The sequence below is a fragment of the Panulirus ornatus genome, chromosome 3 (assembly GCF_036320965.1).
Source record: "Panulirus ornatus isolate Po-2019 chromosome 3, ASM3632096v1, whole genome shotgun sequence".
Classification (NCBI taxonomy): domain Eukaryota; kingdom Metazoa; phylum Arthropoda; class Malacostraca; order Decapoda; family Palinuridae; genus Panulirus; species Panulirus ornatus.
In genome coordinates this window covers 39,219,392-39,236,089 of record NC_092226.1, presented here as the reverse complement: position 1 = coordinate 39,236,089, position 16,698 = coordinate 39,219,392, and the positions used below count along the sequence as shown (strand labels likewise).

General features: G+C 41.0%; 1 protein-coding gene across 2 annotated transcripts in view; it reads right to left on the bottom strand.

Moving 5' to 3' along the window:
- The window catches only part of LOC139762445 (extracellular serine/threonine protein CG31145), a 1,101,583-nt gene that overhangs the window by 676,684 nt on the left and 408,201 nt on the right, over window positions 1–16,698 (bottom strand). The window contains exon 1 of one of the 2 annotated variants that reach the window (XM_071687341.1): window positions 16,308–16,555. The exons of the other annotated variant lie outside the window; for it this stretch is intronic. The gene's annotated coding sequence lies outside the window, so the exon portion shown is untranslated. Of the gene's footprint in view, window positions 1–16,307; window positions 16,556–16,698 lie in introns of those variants that run through there. 2 annotated transcript variants of the gene reach the window in all.

Genomic DNA, 16,698 nt, shown 5'->3' with positions numbered 1-16,698 from the left:
CAGACTACATTTCTAATTTACACGAATTTTAATGAATGCAACAATGTTAATTAATTACTAGAGCCATCTTTATGCATGAAATGTTATTTCAGGTAAATTAAGAGGAGGGGTTATTACGCCCAAGTGTTCCATTTGTTTAGGTTTTAATTATAATTTCATTAACCTAACCCGGATCCAATTACTCGCCATAAAACTTACCCGTGTAATGAACATATCTTAGTTTCTTTTCTCGTCAACGTCTTACTGGTGACACTGCCTATCTGCCCTTCTTTCCTCAGCATCTTGCTGGTGATGCTGCCTCCTTCTCGTCAGCATCTTGTTGGTGATGCTGCCTCCTTCTCATCAGCATCTTGCTGGTGATGCTGCCTCCTTCTCATCAGCATCTTGCTGGTGATGCTGCCTCCTTCTCGTCAGCATCTTGCTGGTGATGCTGCCTCCTTCTCCTCTCGTCAGCATCTTGGTGCATCTTCCTCTTCAAAGTAACAGCTGATGAAACAAATATTTAACACACATGACTCACGGGACTTTGAACACTGCCAAGAAATTCCAAAAGTTTGTCCAATGAAAATTTACCCCAGGGGGGGGAAACGAAGAATTTTATACTGCTGGGGGCTCAATTCCCTCATAACCAACAGTGGAGAGATTCTTCTCGAAATGTTTATGGCTAGGTATTAAAGTTCTCTTTATCTTGCTTATAAAATGCTATCATTTGATCCTCTGGAAATTCCCTTGATGTCGTTACCTTCGCTGAAAAAAAGAAAAAAAAAATCCAGCAGAAAGATGAATACGATCCAGGACTGGCAAGTTGCCTCGCTACTGCTCTCGGCTGCATTCGGCTTAGCTTTACTCCAGGAGGTCCATCTTCACAAGCCTTCACGTACGGCTGGCCATCTCCACAACAAGCCTTCACGTACGGTTGGCCATCTCCACACCAAGCCTTCACGTACGGCAGGCCATCTCCACAACAAGCCTTCAAGTACGGTTGGCCATCTCCACACCAAGCTTCACATACAACCGGCCACATCTACATCACACTTGCACCTCTTCACCATCAGAGCCAGTAAAATTGGCTATATTCTTCATCAAAACACAGCGTCCGGCTCGCCATTATCTATTCATCAACATAAATGTATGGCTATCAGCTTCCCAGGAGTACGTGTGGTGCACTTCCCATCACATTGGGACGAGTGCCTTCTGATCAGATATACCTTAATGGTGAAGGAAGTGTGCCGGAAAATATACTGTGTCAAGCTGGCACTCCCGCTCTTGGGCCGAATGAAGCGCAAAATCATTTCTTTCTTATTTTACGTCGAGGGTTCGAATCGGTGGAAGAGTCTTCACCGAGGCCAGGCCTTACATGAAACATAAACAAAGGGTCAGATCAAATAGTCAAAAAGAAAACTGGGAAAAGAAAAATCTGAGAATGTGTGAGAAGGTGGGGAAGCTCTTTTTTAATAAAGGTCTTTCCTCTCAAAAAAGAACAGGTCGTGTTTATCACCAAAGAACAGGTCGTAGATATCAAGAGGGGCAGGTCGTACCAATCAAAAAAGACATGTCGTAGTGGTTAGGGATGGCCAGATCGAAACTGTTAAGGAAAGGCAAGCCGTAGTCTTAGTTATCAATGAGAGGCAGGTAGTACCCATTAAGATGACACAGACATGACAGCAACCACGAGTGTCTACCAACCAGACGACACCTGTGGTTGGCCTATTTGCATCATCGTCTACACCACCGGCAATGAAGGGTCAGCTGTGATCGCCCCTAATGCCGAAATGGCTATTCGACTGCAAGTCTCACATCCATGAGCAACGGGGTCTAGAACGGTCAAATCCCATCAGGCTCACGTTACCTTACTAAAAAAGCGCGGAGGTATATGAACACGAATACAGTGCATATGTGTTCTATGAAAGTGCGCACGCATTCATATGGAATATATTACCTGCAACTGGAAGTAGCGCAGCCTCTAAGCTACAAGAGCCACTGAAGTGAAAACTTACTGGTAATCTACCAGAGCAGTCAGTATAAGGGAATCGCAAGACAAGTTGAGAACATCAGCAAATAACTGATAAATATATATATATATATATATATATATATATATATATATATATATATATATATATATATATATATATATATATATGTGTGTGTGTGTGTGTGTGTGTGTGTGTGTGTGTGTGTGTGTGTGTGTGAAAAATGTTTCACCGGAAAATCACAAATACAGCAGTTGTGAATAATGAACATCAGAGCCGTTCGACCTTTACGTCAGTGAAGGTGAACAAAGGTAAGTGCTCAGCGGTGACATTAGCCTAGATGGTGTCTTTCGGTCGTGTGTGGTTGTGTGCGTTTGGGGGGAGGAGGTCATGTAACCCAGGCAGCCCGTCACTACCAGACGATCGGTCCAGCTACGTGCATAACTGGTGGTGGCAACGATGACCCAGGGAGGACGAGGAGGAGGAGGAAGAGGTCTGGTACCACATGACCAGACAGCTGTGGCCATCTCCCTTCACGACTGGAGGAGGCGATGACCACGCACTCAGAAGTGCCACGCTGGCAGAACCAGGGCACCACACACACCTGTGTACTGTGTAGCGATGACGCTTTCAGACATGACCAACACTTTGGGTAAAAATATGCAGACATATTCCACGGTATTTGGACATTGAAATTATTAATGTAAACGTGCTGTAAATTACTGATATCTCCAAATACAAAATATATGATAATTAAATCTATCATAAATAATGCACACACATGCACACAAATTATTCATACATACATACATACATATATATATATATATATATATATATATATATATATATATATATATATATATATATATGTTAGGACTATCGCATGTTTACCAAACGACGTCCTAGCTACGTCTCTTCGTTGTATATTAACTGACTTATATTTCTCTCTTATGTCTCCCTGATGATGAGATTATTATACGAAAGTGCACTTGGGAACTTACCGTATTTCATTTTTCCCCGTGGACTCAAAGGAATATATATATATATATATATATATATATATATATATATATATATATATATATATATATATATATATATATATATATATATATACATACATATATATATATATATATATATATATATATATATATATATATATATATATATATATACATACATATATATATATATATATATATATATATATATATATATATATATATATATATATATATATATATATATGAAAGTGGATTGAGAGAGATGGGTGATTACTGGTGCCTATGCAACTGGGTATGAGATGAAAGATCATGAGAGGCAAGTGTTTTGGGAGCAACTTAGTGCATGTGTTAGTAGTTTTGATGCACGAAACTAGGTTATAATGATGGGTGATTTGAATGCAAAGGTGAGTAATGTGGCAGCTGAGGGAATAACTGGTGTACATGGGGGTGTTCAGCGTTGTAAATGGAAATGGTGAAGAGCTTGTAGATTTGTGCCGAAAAAGGACTGATGATTGGGAATACATGGTTTAAAATGAGAGATATACATAAGTATACGTATGTAAGTAGGAGAGATGGCCAGAGAGCATTAGTGGATTACGTGTTAATTGATAGGCGCGTGAAAGAGAGACTTTTCGATGTTAATGTGCTGAGAGGTGCAACTGGAGGGATGTCTGATCATTATCTTGTGGAGGCGAAGGTGAAGATTTGTAGAGGTTTTCAGAAAAGAAGAGAGAATGTTGGGGTGAAGAGAGTGGTAAGAGTAAGTGAGCTTGGGAAGGAGAGTTCTGTGAGGAAGTACTCGGAGAGACTGCTAGCAGAATGGAAAAAGGTGAGAGCAAAGGACGTAAAGGGAGTGGGTATTGCAGTAGAATTTTTAAAAAAAGGAGTGGGATGTACTTACGGAAGCAGTGATGGCTTGCGCAGAAGATGCTTGTGGCATGAGAAGCGTGGGAGGTGGGCAGATTAGAAAGGGCAGTGAGTGGTGGGATGAAGAAGTAAGATTATTAGTGAAAGAGAAGAGAGAGGCATTTGGACGATTTTTGCAGGGAAACAGTGCAAATGACTGGGAGATGTATAAAAGAAAGAGGCAGGAGGTCAAGCGAAAGGTGCAAGAGGTGGAAAAGAGGGCAAATGAAAGTTGGGATGAAAGAGTATCATTAAATTTCAGGGAGAATAAAAAGATGTTTTGGAAGGAGGTAAATAAGGTGCGTAAGACAAGAGAACAAATGGGAACTTCAGTGAAGGGGGCTAATGGGGGGGGGGTAATAACAAGTAGTGGTGATGTGAGGAGATGGAGTGAGTATTTTGAAGGTTTGCTGAATGTGTTAGATGATAAAGTGGCAGATAGAGGATGTTTTGGTCGAGGTGGTGTGCGAAGTGAGAGGGTTAGGGAGAAGGATTTGGTAAACATAGAAGAGGTAGTGAAAGCTTTGCGGAAGATGAAAGCCGGCAAGGCGGCGGGTTTGGATGGTATTGCAGTAGAATTTTTTAAAAAAGGGGTGACTGTGCTGTTGACTGGTTGGTAAGGATATTTAATGTATGTATGGCTCATGGTGAAGTGCCTGAAGATTGGCGGAATGCATGCATAGTGCCACTGTACAAAGGCAAAGGGGATAAATGTGAGTGTTCAAATTACAGAGGTATAAGTTTGTTGAGTATTCCTGGGAAATTACATGAGAGTGTATTGATTGAGAAGATGAAGGCATGTAGAGAGCATCAGATTGGGGAAGAGCAGTGTGGTTTCAGAAGTGATAGAGGATGTGTGGATCAGGTGTTTGCTTTGAAGAATGTATGTGAGAAATACTAAGAAAAACAAATGGATTTGTATGTAGCATTTATGGATCTGGAGAAAGCATATGATAAAGTTCATAGAGATGCTCTGTGGAAGGTATTAAGAATATATGGTGTGGGAGGCAAGTGCTAGAAGCAGTGAAAAGTAAGGATGTAAGGCATGTGTACGAGTCGGAAGAGAGGAAAGTGATTGGTTCTCAGTTAATGTCGGTTTGCGGCTGGGGTGTGTGATGTCTCCATGGTTGTTTAATTTGTTCATGGATGGGGTTGTTAGGGAGGTGAATGCAAGAGTTTTGGAGAGAAGGGCAAGTATGCAGTCTGTTGTGGATGAGAGAGCTTGGGAAGTGAGTCAGTTGTTCGCTGATGATACAGCGCTGGTGGCTAATTCGGGTGATAAACTTCAGAAGCTGGTGACTGAGTTTGGTAAAGTGTGTATGTAGGTGGGTTGGGCCATTCTTTCGTCTGCTTCCTTGCGCTACCTCGCTAATGCGGGAGACAGCGAAAATGTATGACAAAAAAATAAAAAAATAGCCCACGCCTCACATCCATATAACATTGTTGGAACCACTATTCCTTCAAACATACCCATTTTTACTATATATATATATATATATATATATATATATATATATATATATATATATATATATATATATATATAATCATACCCTGATAACAAAAGTACAAGAAACAAAATGATCATCTGGATGATATTATACCAGAGAGTCTTCAGGAAGGCGTCGTACGGTACACACCAGCCTGCAGCCTGGTCACAGAGCACTAGCTTGTGTGACCAGGTCTGTACAAACCTTTGAAGAAGAATAGGCAGCGGGACAGAAGACAAATGGACAGGATGAGACGGCAAGAACACAACAAGACAGAGGATGACAGCTACAAAAGACTTGATTATACACAGACGTACATCAATATAAACCGGTACAGAGTGGGGAAGCCAAGACACAGGAAAGAACCACAACTATGAAGGAGAAAGTTCAACAAGGAGACTGAACAATACCTACAAGGCAGCCATAACACAAAAGGACGGGCTGATCTTCTGGAAACAGTTGTTCCAGAACCTAGTGGTTATTGAGCGCTTTTAACATGACGATCACATCCGAAAACTAAAAACTATTCCTAGAGAATTCAATGTTTTCTTAGACTCCTTTAAAAGACATCTGTTAACATAAAACCATTTTCAAAAAATCATCTATATTTTGGCTTCTTTAAAAAAAAAAAGTGTGTTCTATCTGATAATATTGTATGAAGTTCTTTCAATGCTTTACTGCTTTAAATGTTATTATGTGATTCATATTAGACTCTTGAGACTCGTGTATCTATTCGGTTACTGTAAGTTGTACGGTAATAATTCCAAGTGTCGCACTGTTGGGCAGGTGTCCATAGGACAAAGTATGTACCTCAATTATCTACCTGTCCCTCAACAACTGTTGAATACAACTCAATGGTCCACCACGATGGCTCATTTTCTAGTTATGATGCCATACGCCTTGCGACATCTGCAAGTAATATCATGGATTTTCTCTGAATCACAGAACACTTGTACTGCAGAATTAGCAAGTCCTTTCTGAATGTCACTTGTTTTATTACCAAGGGCTTCTGGGCCAGACAGACTTTCTAAAATCATACTGGGAAGGATTGATGCAATCATTTCCCCTCAATATACCTAACCTAACGATCATTACTCACTTTTTCAGATCAATTTTCAGAGAGAACTAGTCAGTGCACTAGATGCACAACCTGTAGCAAGGGTAGGATCTTTACTTGGCTTAAGAAACCAATTGAAGATAGTAGCTTAGGGAAAACCATCAGCTCCAGCCCCCAACCGCCTGCCGGACAGAGAAGTAACGCAGTAGCCTTGCCCCAGAGGTAACATACATGAAAGACAGACCGATCTCAGAGTACCGAGAGTCGGTCACTCAACAAAGCAGAAGCTGAAGGGCACAGAAGAGGTCCCTGTCTGATAGAAGAGGAGCTATCAATAACACGTCGAGAATCCCATCATCTCGCACACAGCTGGCAAGCCAAGTTCTGGGGTACAACAACACGAGACTCCTGGATATAGCGATACATTCGTTCCTTGATCACGACGAAACGACCTTTGAGCACGACGGATCATATCCTTGATCACGACGACACGACCTTTTACCACAAAGCTTCGACCTGGGTGTGGCTTTTTATATGATATTTAAGGGTCGGGTTAAGTTCACGTCATTACAGCTAGGGGTCATACTTTCTTAGTTATGGAACTTGAGTTCAAAGAACACAGACCGTCGTCATGTTCACTGGGTCAACTACCAGGTTCTGGAGCCATCTGTATAAGCATTCCAAAAAGCGTTCTCCTCACCTGCGACCCCACAATATTGTCTTCATCAGTCTAACCAGAGGGTCGAAAATTTGCTCGCCTCCAGCGCATGATTATTTCATCCAACATTTTCCTCGCTGCTCATGAATGTGCTGCTCAAATATTTGGAATTTGGAACGCTTTCCAGCGCCTGTCCATCAAAATACATTTGATATGCAGACTTTCCTCTCCAAAACAACACAACATTCTTTTGATTTTGCCTTTGCGCTCAATTTTCTATTCCCGCACACTCTCCCATTTCGCAAGTATTTGCAACTTTCCCAGCGCCTGCAAGTAAAGCAGTAGCTGCCGTATGTTATGACTGCGCCAGTTTCCTTCCCCTCCACCATCCTGAAATGAAAGTTCTCTCAACTCTCTCTACAACCTTTCTCACAGCACCATCTGTACTGAACTCACATACATTATGGTCACATAATAAATCCACTTTTACCTGAGCCAATCACCCGCATGCTGCCCCGCTTCTCACATGTCCTCTATTCTCTTACGGAACACTTTACATCTAAAAGCTTTATGTTCACATCATTCTCAGAACATTCAATGACCTGTTCCTTTTACCACTATCATAAGTAACTACACACACACACACACACACACACACACACACACACACACACACACACACATATATATATATATATATATATATATATATATATATATATATATATATATATATATATATATATATATATATATATTTGTGTGTGTGTGTGTGTGTGTGTGTGTGTGTGTGTGTGTGTGTGTGTGTGTGTGTTCACTATTGCCTTTTGTGATCAGTTCGACAATAAATTGAAAGTCCTCCAACGTAGCTTTCCAGCTGTTCCCTTTGAGCGCATATTATGGCTAGCGCTCCCATGATCAAATTTGTTTAAAACTCTCGGGAAGTCTGCGTCCACAGGATCCATTTTTTTTTTATCTTCTTTTTTTCTGATCTATTGTACGGGACTTTCGGCTTCATGGGAGGACTGTGTGCGACTAGATCGTCCAAGACTGTGATGGGGATTATAGATGTGATCCTCTTGGTCTTAGTCCACTTTAGGAACCTCAAGACGCGTGACAGTCTCTAGTCCTTCTTGGATGTCCTTTTCGCTCCCTCCTTTAAGAAAGGCATCGTGTCTGCAGTTTTCAACGGCGCGTCTCGACTAGGAATGACGCTCAAGTGTAAATTCTGACTCACGAATATCCCGGAATCATTTCCAGGAGGCTTTTTCCTCTACTTACAAGGATGGCATTCCATGAGCTGCCCCTGGAGCGGGAGGCGATAGCATATTGATGATGGCCTAAGATATGGATGAAGTGCTGTCGATGTCTGGTGTGTGACTCGTGGTGGTAACAGTGCACAAAGATGTGTGTCACCCCAGTGAACGGCCAGTGGCACTGTTCTTACTCTGCTGAACGACCAGTGGCACTGTTCTTACTCTGCTGAACGACCAGTGGCACTGTTCTTACTCTGCTGAACGACCAGTGGCACTGTTCTTACTCTGCTGAACGACCAGTGGCACTGTTCTTACTCTGCTGAACGACCAGTAGCACTGTTCTTACTCTGCTGAACGGTTAGTGGCACTGTTCTTACTCTGCTGAACCGCCAGTGGCACTGCTCTTACTCTGCTGAACGGTTAGTGGCACTGTTCTTACTCTGCTGAACGGACAGTGGCACTGTTCTTACTCTGCTGAACGGCCAGTGGCACTATTCTTACTCTGCTGAACGGTTAGTGGCACTGTTCTCACTCTGCTGAACGGCCAGTGGCACTTTTCTTACTCTGCTAAACGGACAGTGGCACTGTTCTTACTCTGCTGAACGGACAGTGGCACTGTTCTTACTTTGATGAACGATCATTTTCGCTTTTTGACGAAGATACAACCTTGGCGTGGATCTATAAGCAAGCCGAGTCTGGTAACGACTATATATATATATATATATATATATATATATATATATATATATATATATATATACCTCGCAAACGCGGGAGACAGCGACAAAGTATAAAAAAATATAAAATATATATATATATATATATAAGTCTGTGGGGCCTGATTGTGGATAGGGAGCTGTGGTTTCGGTGCATTACGCATGACAGCTATGTGAACGGATGCGGCCTTTGTTTGTTTGTTCCTGGTGTTACTTAGTTAACGTTGGAAACGGCGATCAAGTATGACATATATATATTTACACCTGTATATATGTATATGTGTATGTGCGTGTGTATGTTGATATGTATATGTATCTGTATGCGTATGGGCGCTTATGGATATAAATGTGTACATGAGTGGATTGGTCGTTCTTAGTCTGTTCCCTGGCGCTACCTCACTGACGCGGGAAACGGCGATAAAGTTAAAAAAATAATTCACATATGAAATTTTGTTTAATTACCTATATATATTTTTCATACACATGGGAAAAAGTTTTACATTCGAGGGGCCCTGTCTCTCTGAACCTTCTCCAGCATCAATCAGCTTCTTCAGCTTGTGTTGGCTGCCAGCGCTCACCAATTCGTCACTTCGATACTTCCAATCGTCTACAACCCCCGCTACTGATGCAGTCCTTCCTTAACATCCCTTCTTCTAACAGCGTCGTAGTAGCTCTGGTATTCCAACTCAAGAGGAACTGATTGCATGAACTATTAAATTCTCCTCCCCTCCATTGAGGGCACCTCATACGGCATCCAGCCTCTTTCTGTAGTTGAACTCCCTTAGCTGCCATCCTTTTCACTATCGTCTGGACCCTATCAAGTGAGATCTCTGTCCTGATATACAATGTTAGAAACTTGCCAGGCATCTCCTTACACATACCTTATTGTTCATCTAACAACTGGTTGCAAACAGTTCGATTCAATAATTTTTCTGATGCTTTGGCATATTGTTGCCTACTCGTATTCCCTCTCACAAAGATTCCTGTAATTTGTTTCCTCTTATACAGGGATCGTCCTGATCGTCTCACTCTGTCCTATCTTCATTACTCTGAATCTACCTGGATTGAATTTCATCCACCATGTAACAGAGCAACGCTGCAGTGTTTCTAGGTTGCCTTGTAAGGTTGTGTAATGATTCATTAATGATCATTTCTCCGAAGGACTTGACGCCATACACAAACATACTTAGGTATGAGTCCAGTCCTTCTTGTGAACCAAGAGTGTGATTACTATATATGATTACAATTTGAGTGTTAAGGGGAGAAACAGTTTTACACTCGTGTTGTCCCGTCTCTTAACCTTTTAATTATGCACCAAGCCTCTACTCCTATTACCTAGCCGAGGCTAAGTACCTATTCACTAACCAGTCCCGAGAAAAGGATGAACACCTAGGTTGGGTGTTGGGACGATTGCCACGCCCAAGATTCAAACCCATGCAGGTCCGACCCCGGGCTGGCCCATGCTGACTCAAGGCCCGTGGTTTGTGTGTGTGTGTGTGTGTGTGTGTGTGTGTGTGTGTGTGTGTGTGTGTGTGTGTGATTTCGTGAGACTTCCCGAGCAGGATGACTTGCTCAAACATTTCCACAGAGTAAACACCCACATCCGTGCGCACATCCGCACACGCACAAACCTCCAAATCACTCCATGATTTACGATAATTTACATTGAGCCATAGTTTCTGGCGATTAGGTCCATTTACAATTGCGGCGAGATGAGTCGTGATTTTCACTGTAGGATTTATGGTAATAACTTTACAGGTATGATTTACTGCTATTTACAGTGACCGCTAACTTACGATTTGCATATCCAGGAAGATTAGTGACTTCACTCATCTCTTGAGGATTTATAGCAAGAGATCGAGGACGGTATGAGGAAACCCGTGGTCATATGGTTTTACCAAAGTATCTTCAACTAAAATTCTTATATTACGATGAAGACTACAATACTTTTTTGGCTTTCACAGGAAGTTATAACAGCTATAGTTAACGTGCCGTCTCTCTCTCTCTCTCTCTCTCTCTCTCTCTCTCTCTCTCTCTCTCTCTCCCCACCCGTCTCTGAACAACATTTACTTGTTGGAGAAGTTTAGGGAATTTTGTCTTACATTAAATAAGACTCTATATTCCAGTAGACGACATCGCGAACTATTCAACTTTCGACTGGCTTTGTTCAACGTACGTCCGAGTGTGTCCCATCTCAGTTCGAATGACGACGTTCATTCCACTTAGTACGAGGTGCAGGCATCTTCCTTCAGCCGGGTCATAAGTATTCACAAGACGCTCGATTCTTTCTGATGCACATTCAGCGTGCGTCCGCTTCTGTCTATGTTGATTCTTGAGGCTCGCGTCGACTTCCTCTCTGATCAGTTAGGTTATTTGAGGCCACAGGACAAAAAATAATAAACTAAGAATTTAACTTCAGTTCAGCGTGCGGGCTCCGTTACTTAACAGCCATGTGTCCAACGAGTCAATCGAATCTTCCCTAAGTCACTGTTACTGTGACGGTGTTTATATCCCAGCCACACACACACAAAAGCGTATACAAGAGACGCGATAATTTCCATCATAATATCAGTCAATACAGCATGCGCCCTAGGCCAACCAAAGTCAGGTATGCATGAGGCAACTTAACTCCTCCTGAGGTACATTACGAACTGGATTCTATACCAACCTCGAGATTGTGACAGGCAAACAGGTACAACGAGGTGAATCAAATGCCATATACAGGAAAAAGCTGAGGTCCCTCTGACTCAAGCGAGCAAAGTAAAGCATGCAAGACTTTCACTGAGCCAAAGGCCTCGAAAACTTGCAGGGTGAGCTTTCCCCGACAGGCGAGGTTGCTACACTAATTTGCATTTTCGTTGCTCCTGTTACCACGCTAGTAATTCTTTGTACAGTATGGTCGTGAATTACTCAAAAGCATCTTGCACCCGAGAATCGCATCCTTTGCTACATCTACCCGCACTCAACATGTTCACTCTTATCCACCAGCCTCCACTTTACTGTAGTAAAGCATTTATTTTAAGCCATGAACATTACCGTCATATCATGAGTTAATGACTCATTATTCAAATCAACAAGTTAATTGCAGGTATTTACGGCGCACTGTCCTTCATGAATTGAAGCGAATTACTTTGCCAGGATGATCAATGCAGTTTTAACAGGATTTAAATTTCACACATCCAAGCAAAGATATTCAAAAATAGAAAAGACAGTTATCCTACGAAAATGTTCTCAATATAAACATTCGAGACGTTAAAAGTCACCGATATCCACAACAAACCATAAACATATTACTCACTGTTCAACAATAAACAGGACCAGTGACTGTACTGCTTCAAGTTGATTTAAATATCAAAGTGCTATTACAGCTGACAAGCGAAACGCTGTCATCGGCACACTTCAGTCACGTCCTGATAAACCAAAAGCATCGAGAATCCTGAATGAACTTATGCACTTGCGTTAGACGCTTATATATATATATATATATATATATATATATATATATATATATATATATATATATATATATATTTTTTTTTTTTAAACTATTCGCCATTTCCCGCGTTAGCGAGGCAGCGTTAAGAACAGAGGACTGGGCCTTTTTTGGAATATCCTCACCTGGCCCCCTCTTTTCCTTCTTTTGGAAAATTAAAAAAAAAAAAACAACGAGAGGGGAGAATTTCCAGCCCCCCGCTCCCTCCCCTTTTAGTCGCCTTCTACGACACGCAGGGAATACGTGGGAAGTATTCTTAATCCCCTATCCCCAGGGATAATATATATATATATATATATATATATATATATATATATATATATATATATATATATATATCAAAGAAAACGGGGGGACAAAATTGGATGTGGAAGAATGGAGTAAAACAAAATTTCAGCTATCGAGGCCTATATATGCAGGAGGATGAAAGGCGTGCATGGTACAGAATGAATAGGAAGGATGTGGTTTAATGGGTTCAACGTGCTGTCAATGGACTGAACTAGTGCATGTGAAGTGTCCGAGGCAAACCATGGTAGGGTCTTTGGGGCCTAGCCGTGGATAGAGAGCTGTGGTTTCAGTGCATTACACATGACAGTAAGAGAAAGACGAGAGCAGGTGCGGCCTCTCTTCATCTGTTTCTGGCGCTACCTCGCTAATACGGGAAACAGCGATAAAGTATGGAAAGCATATACATACATTATATATATATATATATATATATATATATATATATATATATATATATATATATATATATATATTTTTTTTTTTTTTTTTTTTTTTTTTTTTTTTTTTATACTTTGTCGCTGTCTCCCGCGTTTGCGAGGTAGCGCAAGGAAACAGATTGAATCAAGGCATGTGAAGCGTCTGGGGTAAACCATGGAAAGCTGTGTAGGTATGTATATTTGCGTGTGTGGACGTGTGTATGTACATGTGTATGGGGGGGGGGGTTGGGCCATTTCTTTCGTCTGTTTCCTTGCGCTACCTCGCAAACGCGGGAGACAGCGACAAAGTATAAAAAAAAAAAAAAAAAAAAAAAAAAAAAATATATATATATATATATATATATGTATGTATGGTTGCGAGGCGTGGGCTATGGATAGAGTTGTGCGCAGGAGGATGGATGTGCTGGAAATGAGATGTTTGAGGACAATGTGTGGTGTGAGGTGGTTTGATCGAGTAAGTAACGTAAGGGTAAGAGAGATTGTGTGGAAATAAAAAGAGCGTAGTTGAGAGAGCAGAAGAGGGTGTTTTGAAATGGTTTGGGCACATGGAGAGAATGAGTGAGGAAAGATTGACCAAGAGGATATATGTGTCGGAGGTGGAGGGAACGAGGAGAAGTGGGAGACCAAATTGGAGGTGGAAAGATGGAGTGAAAAAGATTTTGTGTGATCGGGGCCTCAACATGCAGGAGGGTGAAAGGAGGGCAAGGAATAGAATGAATTGGATCGATGTGGTATACCGGGGTTGACGTGCTGTCAGTGGATTGAATCAGGGCATGTGAAGCGTCTGGGGTAAACCATGGCAAGCTGTGTAGGTATGTATATTTGCGTGTGTGGACGTATGTATATACATGTGTATGGGGGTGGGTTGGGCCATTTCTTTCGTCTGTTTCCTTGCGCTACCTCGCAAACGCGGGAGACAGCGACAAAGCAAAAAAAAAAAAAAAAAAAATATATATATATATATATATATATATATATATATATATATATATATATATATATATGTACATAATATATAGGTAAATGGATCGACATGTGTCAGCAGACTCCGCCTCTAAATGGTAACACAAGCGAAAATTCACATCGATTAGGCTCGTATCATTGTTGATAAAAGAGTACCCCCTCTTGGCCCAAAGGAGCCCACCTTGTACTGTTACTGCTTGGAGTGCAACCTCGATGCCGAGGGAGCCCCAAGGTTATAATATATATATATATATATATATATATATATATATATATATATATATATATATATATATATATACATACATCTGACCAGTAATGGACTGGCGATTGATGGTACATGTTTGATCGCAAATGTCACACGTTAATATCAAATAATGTTAGACAAGGACAAACATAATGAAGCTGGCATCATTCCAGCATTAGGAGCACAGTTAGCCTAGGAAAAAGTGATCACATGGGATTACAACCTTGAAAGCTAACTAGAAACAAAAAACTTTTATTTACGAGTCGCCGAGATGAGGTTGGCAGAGGACAAACCAACCCGAGTTTAATGGCACAATCAACACCCAAGAGTGTTTCTTTATACACACTACTTCCCGCTTGTGTGATGGTTCTTACGCAATTTCGTTTAACAAATTCCAAATACAAACTACTGGATATTCCCTTTTCAATTAATCACACGCTTCGATCTTGAATATGCGAAATTACTTCAAAATCAGTAATTCCAAACTCAGTCTTGTACATTCACACACCGTTACTAAACACGTTTGCATCTAGACGATATAATTTAAAAGAACATACAGACGGTAAAGGTTAAACGAAACAAAAGAAGCTCTCTCTTAAAAATACTGAAAAATACGGAAATACCGCTGTCACCATTTAAGCATTAGACTGACAAACTGACAACCTATAATTCAACCCGTGAATTCCTTGGCGACAATAGCGTCGTATGGGCGGAAGTACTACGTGTTCAACGCACTAAGGGCAAAGATCATGTGTGACGCCCATAGCCCAAGTTGTTTGCCTGGGTTGACAAGAACAATTAAGCACCAACGTAGCGAGCATCTGTGATCTTTGAGGGCTGACCACTAATGCGTCTTTTATAGCTTCACAGAAACTTTACAAAAGTCTTTCAAAAAATGGCTTGCGCATTACTGACAATTCTAGCAACTTAAGTAATCTTTATTATTTCAAGTTGTAAGAGCAAACTACTGTGTATCCCGGCCCAGGAACCTGTCTTATACTGGCTGCTAGCGAGTCCAACAACACATCAACTTGCATGACCAGTCAGGTCTTGATGAATTTCTCGTACAGCTACGCCTAAATGTCGTTTTATCAAAATACATGAATATATTAAACTCAGAACATCTGATATCGAGAGCGAATCCGTCGATTCAAGATATTCACAATATTTTCATGAGTTTCTGGCATGCGTAGTGTCTGGTGGCTTGCTAACGGGTTGTGTGAGCGAAAGGTGCACTAAGCGTGCGTAAGCAGAGTGCAACACGCGTGGCCCAGATAGGGTGTTGAATGCTCCCGGGAGCAACCTTGACTTTTCTTCAGCACCATATTCTGCTACTAAGATTCCCTCACGCCTCGCACTGCGAGAACACACACACCCAGACAAGCAAACACAAAAAGTAAAAAAATATTTTCATCAGATACTCCAAACTAACAACACTATTTCATTCAATACAAAGATGCTGCTTATTACAAATCATATACACACACATACCAGGTAAAGAATCCCCCCCCGAGCAGATTGAAAACTAGTTTCATTATGATCGTGAGAGCTTCGGCCCTGATCGTGTGGGTTTAATCAGGGTAAACTCTTCGAAATTCAACTACTGTCAAGGATGGTCCCGGCGTGAAGTTTGTCCTTCACTCTTTGCATCACCTGACAGTCCGGACTGAACTTGCTCATTCAGAAGTTTGAAATCCAAAATAACTACCAGTCGCTTTGAGCGTGTTCACAGAAAAAAATAATAATCACATGTTTCTAATATAAATCAAGGCAATAGATATTATACATAATTTACATAAGGAACTGTACAAACCTTAGAGATGGCGTGTTATCTTGGGGGACGAGCAACAAAACAAGTTCTCAACAATGTGCACTTTACATCTAAAGTTATAATGATTATTTCAATACTCAAACTTAGAAACAGACAAATTGTATGTGAAAGTGAAATGCTTCAGTAATATCTTTGATATTTTCACTTGCGAGTCATCAAAGTTACACATACAGAAACTATATGCGTCCGATTGGGAGCGGCCGTACACCCTCACTCACAGTCAAGAACACACTGAGCTGAACTGGCACGTTTTCTCCATCTCGAGCCCGACCCGTCCATACCACGTGAGTTGCCAAGCAATGTTTTTCTAGGTGAACTCTGCCTTTTCTTTAATACAGAATACATTGAATTATTTTATCCACTAGTTATCAGG